The 12,012-nt window shown below is 40.2% G+C and overlaps 1 long non-coding RNA gene across 1 annotated transcript in view; it reads right to left on the bottom strand.

Annotated features, from left to right (window-relative positions):
* LOC110264049 overlaps positions 1-8,988 on the bottom strand; it is a 25,302-nt gene extending 16,314 nt beyond the window's left edge. The window contains exon 1 of the long non-coding RNA XR_002349785.1: positions 8,836-8,988. This is a non-coding gene — a long non-coding RNA (uncharacterized LOC110264049). The remainder of the gene's footprint in view (positions 1-8,835) is intronic.

Genomic DNA, 12,012 nt, shown 5'->3' with positions numbered 1-12,012 from the left:
TATTAAAGTTCCAAAAAAAAAAAAAAGAATTGGCCGAAGCCATTTGGAAGCAAAAAGAAGAAAGGAGGCATGAGACATTAAAAGAACAAAGGGAAGGAAATTTGAAACGTGGACTTAATGCATGTATACATATATATTATTATGACACCTAAGTCTTAACACACAATTCCTCAAATAATCACCATCATGCCTTTTATTATATTCAATATCATCACCGATTTAAAACTTGGAAAGAGAATGAAAGTGAGAGAAACTGAGAGTCCTTGAAGGAGAGCCATGACACCTCCATGATTTTCGGCTTCGGTTTTTTGAAATCCGTCACTCCAATAAAAAATCTAATCTGATAAAAGTGTTTGTATTTTTTTTCTATACGTTGGCGTAACTTTTGATCGGTGAAAGCTGACGGTGACATAGCTCCCCTTTCCATTGAGTTCGGCCAATTAAAGTTTTAGGAGGCACATACGATTTCTGATGCTTTCCTCTTCAGCAGCTCGGTCAGAAAGTTTTTCCAGAGCTTTTGTTGATTTTGATTTCATACGGAGGTAGGGAATTTTATTTTAAAATTAGCCGTTTTCAATTTAAGAATGCCCAAAAGTATAGTAAATAATTGCAAATATGTTAGTAATTATAATGTTATTGAGTTTGGATTTCTTTACTATGGATGATTGGCTGTGATTGTGATTGAGTTTTTAGTTGAGAAAGTGAATGGTAATTGATTTTTGGTGTTACTATATAAATGATTTTACTAGAATTGGAATCATATTTCGATTATTGAGAACCTTGTGTTTGAAAAGTGATGATGGAAGGCTGGTAAACTGTCGAGAAGTTATGAAAGTGAGGGTGTCTGTAAGAGTGGTGAAGTCGAGTTTTGAGGAGGTGTTCCGCCCATATTGTAAAAACAAACAAAAAGTGATTTTATTTTGAAAACTTGATTTTTATATGTATTTATATTAAGAAATTATCTTTTTATTGAAAATCTGATTTATAAACCTATTTTAAGAAAATGATCCTATGTTGAAAAAGATCTAGTTGCATATTTACTCATATTGAGAAAAGGATTCTGTATTCAAAGTCAGAGTTATAAAATTTATACTAAGGAGTGACTTGGGTTTGAAACCGTTGGAAAGAGTTTGGAAAAATATTGGTTTGATTCATTAGTAATTATTGGTTTGATTCAAGAGCAAAGGATTTGAAAGGAAGCTGAATTTTATTGAAATAGAATGTGACTTAGTTTCAAAGGAAATGATTTGATTATTGAGAATTATTTGATATTTGAAAATGGTTTGATTATTAAAAAGGATTTGATATTCGAAATGGTTGAGAGATTGTTTGGTTGGGACCTTGAAAGGGTGGCATAGTCCGAATTTTAGAGAAAATGCTACCAAATTTTTATAAAACTCTAAGATTTTATTTAAAGTGTTATTTAAAAGCAAATCTGATTTAAGAAAATTATTTGATTTTTATTTATTACGAAAAGAGTTTTGTTTTCAATTCGATTTATTAAAAAAGGTATAATGTTTTAAACTCAATCTTTTGAGAAGGGATTTTGCTTTAAGTTATGTTTTGAGTTTGGTTTGATAAGAGGGAAAAGAAGAAGAATGAAAAGTAAATGAATGAGAGATAATCAAAGGAATCTCTGCCACAGGAGAGTAGAGAACAAAGATTAAAGGAATATATTAGTTAAAGGAATGTCTACCACAGGAGAACAGATGCGACTTTATTTGGGCCTTAGTGCCAAATGTATAGTGGGGACGCCCACACACTGAGAACTGTTTTCCAGATGTAAGCTCATTGATTTAAAAGTCACATTGTATGCGGCCTTGCCGTAAGACTTATAAGCACACTCTATGCATCTGGAAAGCCATATCTGGGACTCGTACCCGGGTAATGTCGGGAGCGGGTAGACAACCGATGTAATACCCGGTCTAACCAAAATTAATTAAATAATAAGTTAAATAGGAGCGAATATGGTTGGAAGATTTGGCAATTGGAATTTGATAATTTAAATATGATATTTGGATTCAGTGAATTTTTCTGAGTCGGAAAATATAGTTTTCTGCGTAAAAGTGCGCAGTGGAATTTTGACCGGCAGTACCGGCTGAGATCTGTCTGGTACTACAACTGAGAAAATTGATTATGAGTAAATGAGATTAAGAAATGAGGAATTATAATTAGGGAAGGTAGAAATATTTAAAGTGCGATTTAGAGCGCTAATCTTAAAGGTTTTGGCCCAAAATTGGGCCAACGGACAAAAATAAGTGAACTGGGCCTAAGTGGGCCCAAGACCCAATATATATAAACATTAGTTATGAGTATTTCAGCTCATTTTACCCTACAAAGAAGGGTTGGGGCGCTGAAATTGAGAAGAGAGAAGAGAAGAGAGAAAACCTAACTCTCTTTGATCTTCAAACCACCATAACTTGAGCTACGGAGCTCCGATTAACGAGCCGTTTGTGGCCACGCGTAATGTGTGAGTTGAGGATGGCTTGATGTGGATTTTGATACATTTTGATTGATTTCAAAAAGGGTTGAAATTGACATGTTTTGGTTGATTTTGAAAAGAGTTGAAAATGGCTTGTTTTGAAAATGGCACCTTGTGGTTTTGTATGAAAACATAGTTTTTGGGCACACTTTGACGGGACATAACTTGGACTACGGATCTCTGTTTTGTGCCAAATCTGTTTAGAAATGAAATTGGATCCGGGATGTCCATGCCGTTCAAAGAATGGGTGAAAAATGATTTAAAATGAGAAAGTTATGTCCATCGGAAGATTGGGGGTTGAATCTGTAAATTCTGCAGCTTTTAACTTAGAAAATTTTTAGCAGAATGACCCTCCACGCGTAGACGCACTTGGCGCGTACGCGTCGTTCTTCAAGAAGGCACCATCCACGCGTGTGCGTGGTGTGCGCGTGCGCGTCGATGCGCTGCACCCAATGCCCAGCTATTTTCCAGAGAGTTGTGCCAGAGTTATGCCAGTTTTGTGCCTGGGCGCAAGAGCACCCACGCGTACGCGTGGCTGACGCTTGCGCGCCGTTTGGATATTTTTCAACCCGCGCGTTCGCGCGTATGACGTTTGCGCGTCGATGAGTTTTTTGCCATCCGCGCGTGCGCGTACGCGTGGCCCTGTTTTCATGCCAAAGTTGATTTTTGAGTTTTAAAAGCCAAATCTCATACTTCTAAGCCTCCGATCTCACCTCTTATGTATTAAATCATTCTGATATGCCTAACAATGAGCTAGGGGATGTGGTAACTTGCGAGTGAAGAAAGGGGAAAAGTTATGATCAATGATGATCAAGGATGATTATATGAGATATGGAGGATGACGGTGGAAGTACCGTGTATGCCATGAGCCGAAGGGCTATATTTGTTGATAAATGGCCGGTTCTTGATTGAACCATGGGCCGGATGGCTGAGTTATTGCCGGGTTACGGCAAAGCCATTATTGTTTATGGCTGAGTATAAATGCATATATGATTAATGAATGAATGTGTTACATAGATAACAATGAAAAAGGTTGAAATGTGATGTGTGACCCCGGGTAGTAGGCAGTGGCGTTGTCCACTTGCTCCGGGTATGAGACGGGAAAGGATGTTTATGATAAATGAGTTTAATTATGGAGTTTTGAATACATGTATGTTTTGAGATCCTGGGTAGTAGCAAGGGTTGTGGTTCGTCCCGCTTGCTCCAGGTTAATGTTTGAGTTTGATAATAGTGATGATTACTTCGAAACTGAACGAATGTATGTTTTGAGATCCTAGGTAGTAGCAAGGGTTGTGGTTCGTCCCACTTGCTCCAGGAGAGAGATTGAGACCCTGGGTAGTAGCAAGGGTTGTGGTTCGTCCCACTTGCTCCAGGTCAGAGATTGTGACGCCTGGGTAGTAGCGGTAGTAGTGGTGATTCCACTCGCTCCAGGTTGAGCTTTTAGACACCCACCTGGGTAGTAGCCGCAGTAGTGATTATTTCACTGGCTCTGGGTTGAGATAACAATGAAAAAGGTTGAAATGTGATATGTGACCCTGGGTAGTAGGCAGTGGCGTTGTCCACTTGCTCCGGTTATGAGACGGGAAAGGATGTTTATGATAAATGAGTTTAATTATGGAATTTTGAATACATGTATGTTTTGAGATCCTGGGTAGTAGCAAGGGTTGTGGTTCGTCCCGCTTGCTCCAGGTTAATGTTTGAGATTTGATAATAGTGATGATTACTTCGAAACTGAACGAATGTATGTTTTGAGATCCTGGGTAGTAGCAAGGGTTATGGTTCGTCCCACTTGCTCCAGGAGAGAGATTGAGACCATGGGTAGTAGCAAGGGTTGTGGTTCGTCCCACTTGCTCCAGGTCAGAGATTGTGACGCCTGGGTAGTAGCGGTAGTAGTGGTGATTCCACTCGCTTCAGGTTGAGCTTTTAAACACCCGCATGGGTAGTAGCCGCAGTAGTGGTTGTTCCACTGGCTCTGGGTTGAGCGGGTAGTAGCAAGGCGAATTTATTTGGCACTTTTACCGTACTGGGAACCCATGGGCCCGGGGTTCTCATTCCGTATATATCTCTTGTTTTTCAGATACAGGTCCAGGTGCTTAGAAGTGAGCTGTGGTTCGTCTGAGAGACGGCGAAGATATTTATTTTCTCTACTTTGTGTTTTGCTTAGAATCTCTCCACCTTTGTTTCGAAAAGATTATATTATGTATTGAACTCTTTTGAATTGCCTATAGAGGCTCTCATGTTTCCTTCGGGAGAGATTAGGATATACTGTTATCAACTACTTTCATACTGTACCCTAGCCGGCCTAAACTTCGCGGGTCGCAACTAGTGGCTATTTACTTATGTTATATATATCTATCTGTTATCTATCTCTTAATCTCCTCTACGCCTTGTCCGTATAACGTTTTCGGCTCCGCGGTTTATCTTTTGTTGTTGAAACGTGAGTGATACATCTTCGCGATTTTATTTCTACTCTTTTCAGGCTTCTCGATTAATACTCCTTTCGAAAGTACCTATATTTATTTATTAAAAATCCTCCTGAGAGTCGTACCACCGTAATATCATTGACTTATGACTCGAGCATAAGGATTTGAATATTAGGGTGTTACAACCGACACATGAACTCATGGCATGCATAGAAAAGGCATTCATCATATGCATTTGTATGAATTGCTTGAGTGTTCTGTGTGATGTGTTGTATTGTTTGTGAATTCCTTGTACTTAGTTTATGTGTGAACTATTTATGTGCTTGTATTGCGTGTCTGTTTGTGCTTGTTGGTTCCTGTATATGTCAAGGATTAAGATAGTTGAGAACTGATTACTGTAACTCAAAAACTGAATGATGTAACTGGGATTTGTTTAAAGTAAATTTTGATGAATTATAATGGTAATTAATTTAAAATTATAAAGCAATTATTTGTAACTTATTTCCTTACTCTCACGGCATTCACTGTCCCTACTGAGAACCTGCGAGGACGAAGTTCTCACCCCCTACAGATTTCCTTTTCAACAACAGGTTCAGAAATCTTTGGTGTGGAGCCGTGACTGATCATCAAAACTTTATGTACATATGTAAGTATATCTTCTGTATTTGGTTTAGTCTTGGATTTTTTCCTCGCCATTTATTGTCTTTAATTTTTAGAGGGGTGGGACTTGTATTTAAGAATCTTGAAATATGTCTATATATATAACGCTATGTGATTATGTGTGTATATGTATCACTTTGGAAAAGTGGTTAAAAGTAAAGACTTTTGGTTTTCTTGATTAAAATTCTAGTTCGTTGATGAGCGAATATTTTATACGCTTTTTGGCATCATTTTCATATAGTTTTTAGCATGTTTTGTTTAATTTTTATTAAGTTTTCATAGGTTTTAGTGTTAATTTCACATTTTTGGATTCTACTTTGAGTTTATGTATTTTTGTGTAATTTCAAGTATTTTCTGGCTAAAATTGAAGAGCTGGAGCAAAAGTTTGATTCAGAGACAGAGAAAGCACTGCAGATGCTGTCCGGATCTCACCTCCTTGCACTCTGAAGAGCTTTTATAGAGCTACAAAAGTCCAAATGGAGCGTTCTCAACGTCTATGGAAAGTGGACTTTCAGAGCTTTCCAACAATGTATAATAGTCCATACTTTGCTTCAGATTAGAAGGCCCAAAATTGGCATCCAACGCCAGCCTCCTACCCCCTTCCAGGCGTCCAACGCCCAAGGAGAAGAGACTAGCGTCCAAACGCCCAAAGAGGACCCCCTAGCCAGTGTTCAACGCCCTAGAGGCCTCATAGCATGTGGATCTCATCAAAGCTCAGTCCAAACAGTCACCGAGTGGGCCCCAGAAGTGGATTTTAGCACCAAAAAGATAGTTTTACCCTTACTAGTCATTATTTTAGAATTTATAGTAGAAGATCAGTCTTTGTTAAGGATCTTCGCCCATCATTTACCATAATTTCATTTTTTACATTGTCTTTTCTATCAGTATGAGTTTCTAAACCCCCTAGGTTGAGGGGAGGAGCCTTGCTGAGTTTTATGCATTAATAAAAGTATAAATGTATCTCTTTAATCTGTGTTTGATTCTCTAGTCTAAGATGTATATTCGTTCTTCATCAATATGAATGTATTGAACTGGCATAAGGTTATCATATTCTACATGGGTTCAGAGTGCGACTTCGTTGGGGACTTCTCGAGACATCAGTTCAGCTGATTTGCAGGAGATTAGGGTCTCTGTGGTAGAGGCTAGAATCCAAAGGCGCAACATACTCCGATCCGGAAGATTTGACCTTGGCTATGTCGTTTTAAGTAGGATCATTAAGGAGAATGAACTGCAGGAGCTTCACCCTCAATCAGAATGGATCCACACTAACCCTGGGGTTCAGATCTGGAGGAGTATTGGCGGCTGCTCAAACCAGCGTCAATTACATACAGCCTGCCATAGAAGGAATCATTCACACTTGAAGAAGATAGTAATACCAGAGTTAATCCAGAAGGACAAAGCAACTCCAAGCCTTAACCTGTAACACCCTAACTACCAAAGCTCGCACCTCCGACTGCGCGACTCTGATAGTTCGGACATTACGACGACACTTATATTAATTAATACTAAAATATGAGCCTGTTTAAAACTTTAAACCGCAATACCGCTCCCAAAGATACTTTCGTTCGATAACGTACATCCATAAATATCATACAACTTACAAAAACTCATAAAGAGTACATCCATATATATACATAAATATATATAAATAATATTACAAACATAATACAATACAATTCCTATCCCTCTTACAGATTATATCAAGATAAAGCTTAAATTCACAATTCATTCAATTGCATACATGCATTTATACTCAACCATGGATCACCATCCATCTCAGCCATCCGGCTCACGGTTCAATCCAGAACCAGCCAATTTATCAATAAATACAGCCCTTCGGCTTAAGTTTATAATTCATAATCAGCCATACGGCTCACAACTTATTTGACAATCAGCCATAGTTCAATAGCATACACGGCCATTCCGGCTCACAACAAAGCAACACTTCCACCATTCAACATCATCAAATTCATAAAACCGGCATTTAAGCCATAAATCACTTTTCTCAAGCCATTTCACTTTGAAATCAAATTTCAACTCTTTTTAGCCTTGGCTTTAAAGATCTCATTCCTCAAATCATCTCAGGCTCATAAGCCAAATTTACTCAAAGTGAGTTCCCTTTTTAAAACAAAGCCACTCTCAGCATTCTCTTTCCAAAACTTCCAAAACCATGGAAAGTTAAAGATTCATTTTGGGAACATTCAAAATCACCCATCCCACAATGGGATTTTATAACAAAGTTTCTCGACAGAGTCTCAAGTCTTTAGGGGAGAATATCATAACTCATTTCGCCGAATTCATTTAAAATCATTAAAACCTTGGCTTTCCGATTTGAGTAATAAAATAGGATCTAAGCCAAACTGAGTCACGTAATCATTTACTTCTTTCAAAGCCGTTTTCAAAAGAACAACAATGGCATAAACCATATAGCATGCTAAATCAAACTCAATTCAAAATAAGTTAGGTAGAGCTTATCAAACGAAACTCAACCGAAACAAAAGTGGTAAATCCTTTCTTTTCAAAATTTTGAAAAATATTCAAATACATAATCAAATGAAGATGTGCATTGGAACTATAGTAAAATTACTAGAAAGTCAATTGTAATTCAAAGTAAATGCAGTTCCATAAACCAGTAAAAGTACGGTCGAGGTATTAGGAATAAATAGTTGTTAGACTGTATAAGTAATCTCAAAGTTTCATATATAGAAAAGTATATATCTAATCAACAGCAATTTATAAAATCTCAAAATTGGCTGTGATCACTGTCAAGTAGCCACAGTAGCAGCAGCGTCGCAGCAGCGGACCCCTCTTCACAGCGACCCAGCGGTGGCGGTTCTGGAGGAACGGCGACGGCAACTCAGCAACGGCGATGACAGCAGCGTCGCCTTCCCCTCGCGCGAGCACGCGCGCTCCCTCTTTCTCGTGTCGGGCTCCTGCATCGCATCCCTCACTCCCGCAGTCCTGGGTTCGGCGCGGTTCAAAGGCGATCGACGGCGAGGTGCGGCGGTCAAACAGCGCCTCCTTCCTCTCCTATTCTCGATCCGAATGGCGGTGACAAGGAGGATTCGACGGTGGCAGCCTCCAGACAGGGCGCCTTCCTCTCTTCGCACGTCCCCCTCTCTTGGTTCTCCATCATCGGCGACAAGGAAAACTGACGGCGACGTCGGCACAGTCACGCAAAACGGTAGGGTGTGGGTCAACGGCGGACGCGATTCCATCTCTCTCTATCCGCGAGTCCCCTCTCTGTTTCCCCTCTTCTCTTCTTTGAACCCCTCCTTTTGCTTCGTTTGTTTCTTCCTTTCTTTTCCTTTTTGCCTCTGCGTGTGGGTGTCTAGGGTAGAGGGGCAGCAGCTGCTGCTGCTGAGTGTGAGTGAAGGAAACCGGGTCGGTTAGCGGGTCACTGGGTTAGGGTTTCATTTTCAAAAATTAGGGTTAGGGGTATTTTAGTTTCTTTTAATACGCTTTCATGTTGAAGTAGATCATGTAGAGTTTTAAAAACAAAATGCACACAAGTTTGGCTAAGAGCTAAAATATTTCCTCAAATATTTTAGAAAGATAATTAGGTGCACAACTTAACCAAAGGTAATTCATAAAACTCAGAAGAGAAATCAAATGCTTGTTCAAAAATTCCCAAAACCCATATTCAAACAAGCGTGTATAACATTTATAGCGGGGACAAAAGAGGAGGTTAAACTCTCTTTAGAAAAGAAATAAATTCCGAGGTAAAATTTTTTTTTTTGCTTACAATCTGGTAAGGAGACAAGTATTGCGTTACAAACAAACAGGTTTCCATTAAACAAGGAAACCTTTCAAAACCTCATTTAAAATAGCGCATGTCAACTCTAAAACAATTTTGTCAAAAATTGAACAATGGTTTCAATTATAACCAAGCAACTAAAAAATAAGTTCAATTTAGAACTTATTCAAAGAGAATTCAATCTGCTTTATAAAATTCAAAACAAGTCTCCAAAAATATACTTGAAATCACCATGTCATAACGATATTCAAGAAGATTAGGATGTACTTGAAAAGGAGTCAAGCCATACAAGAAAAGATCTCAAATCAAAGTAGTTTAAACAAGATCCACTAGGCATGAGACATCAAATAAGCTTTCAATTGATCCTAAAGAATACAAAAGTGATTGCATACATGCATTTATACTCAACCATAGATCACCATCCATCTCAGTCATCCGGCTCATGGTTCAATCCAGAACCAGCCATGTTATCAATAAATACAGCCCTTTGGCTTAAGTTCATAATTCATAATCAGCCATACAGCTCACAACTCATTCGGCAATCAGCCATAGTTCAATAGCATACACGGCCATTCCGGCTCACAAAAAAGCAACACTTCCACCATTCAACATCATCAAATTCATAAAACCCGCATTTAAGCCATAAATCACTTTTCTCAAGCCATTTCACTTTGAAATCAAATTTCAACTCTTTTTAGCCTTGGCTTTAAAGATCTCATTTCTCAAATCATCTCAGGCTCATAAGCCAAATTTACTCAAAGTGAGTTCCCAACCAGCATATGCACTTAAGGTCAAACAAGAATGCATATCGATAGAGGAATAGAGTTGAAAAATCAAACTACTTTCCAAAGGATTAGAAAATAAGGACTTCAAGTTAGGATACAAAAGAACAGGTCAACTCGAACAGAATTCAAGACACACAACTGAATAGCCTCGAGAAATAGTTTCTAACGTTCCCAAAACCCGCGATTCGCTTTACTCAAAACTCGTATTTCATCTATGATAACCCATCAGTGCTTTCATATACATAATTCACCAGTATTAATCTGGCCAAACTGAATCTCAGGAATTATGCAATGCAAGACTAACAGCGTTAAATCAATAGACCGTCATGTGCACAAAGCTCTAATCCTCGTCATTCAACAAGACCTAATACATGACAAACTCTCTGAGTATGCAATTGAAGCATAGTCAGTCTATTCCTCAGGCTCTACAGGAAGAATTGCTCTGATACCATAATGTAACACCCTAACTACCAAAGCTCGCACTTCCGGCTGCGCGACTCTGATAGTTCGGACATTACGACGACACTTATATTAATTAATACTAAAATATGAGCCTGTTTAAAACTTTAAACCGCAATACCGCTCCCAAAGATACTTTCGTTCGATAACGTACATCCATAAATACCATACAACTTACAAAAACTCATAAAGAGTACATCCATATATATTTAAAGAATCAACTTCAAACATTACATTTCACAAGCCACACAACAATTCAGCCAAGCCAACATCCATAATCGTTCGAGTCAATCAAATAATACATAAGGCAGATACAATCACTAATTACACCATATCTCACATCAGTATCCATATGTAATAATTCCAATAATAAACTGTAGTTTTCAGAAAGCGCCCCTACCTCAAAACGCAAATCCATAACCCAAATGCCTCATCAATTCCTTTCTGTCTCAAACCGAACTGGCGGCAACCAAAACCTCAGCTCCAAGCCACTTTCGCAACAGTCTCAACAACTCTAATCGCAACATACAACAACCGAAACTCAATCTTATAGCAATTAACGCCACAAACCTCAGCGTATGATAATAGAACGGTAACTAAAGGGCTTTCAAATCGAAACGCTTACCGAACTAAAGAAAGAGCGGCTGAACCGAAACAGCAGTGGACTCTGAACCGGTTTGGCGGTGGCCCCGGCAGCCACCCCCAGCGGCTGCGGCAACCCGACTCCGGCAACGGTGACTGAAACCAACATGCCGCAACAATAAAACTCCAGAATCTCATAAGAAACAAAAATCAAATTCGAAACCCTTACCGGCATACTTTTTCCAGCGTTTCCAGCGGGGTCTCAAGCGACAGAAATGAACAGAAGCTCCGGCGGCGGTCCCGGAAGTCACAGAACCATCCCCGGCGGTCAGAATCACAGAGATGCAGCTCCCTTCTCCGGCAGCGACACCGGCGGCGGCCTGAACCCCTTGACATCATCAGAACAGCCGGCGATGACCAGGGACGCGATGAACACCACGACAGCCACAGTAGCAGCGGCGTCGCAGTAGCGGACCCCTCTTCACAGCGACCCAGCGGTGGCGGTTCTGGAGGAACGGCGACGGCGGCTCAGCAACGGCGATGACAGCAGCGTCGCCTTCCCCTCGCGCGAGCACGCGCGCTCCCTCTTTCTCGTGTCGGGCTCCTGCATCGCATCCCTCACGCCCGCAGTCCTGGGTTCTACGCGGTTCAAAGGCGATCGACGGCGAGGTGCGGCGGTCAAACAGCGCCTCCTTCCTCTCCTGTTCTCGATCCGAATGGCGGTGACAAGGAGGATTCGACGGTGGCAGCCTCCAGACAGGGCGCCTTCCTCTCTTCGCACGTCCTCTTCTCTTGGTTCTCCATCATCGGCGACAAGGAAAACTGACGGCGACGTCGGCACAGTCACGCAGAACGGCAGGGGGT

Source organism: Arachis ipaensis, chromosome B06 (genome assembly GCF_000816755.2).
Source record: "Arachis ipaensis cultivar K30076 chromosome B06, Araip1.1, whole genome shotgun sequence".
In the NCBI taxonomy this organism is placed as follows: domain Eukaryota; kingdom Viridiplantae; phylum Streptophyta; class Magnoliopsida; order Fabales; family Fabaceae; genus Arachis; species Arachis ipaensis.
This window is presented reverse-complemented; position numbering and strand designations above follow the sequence as displayed.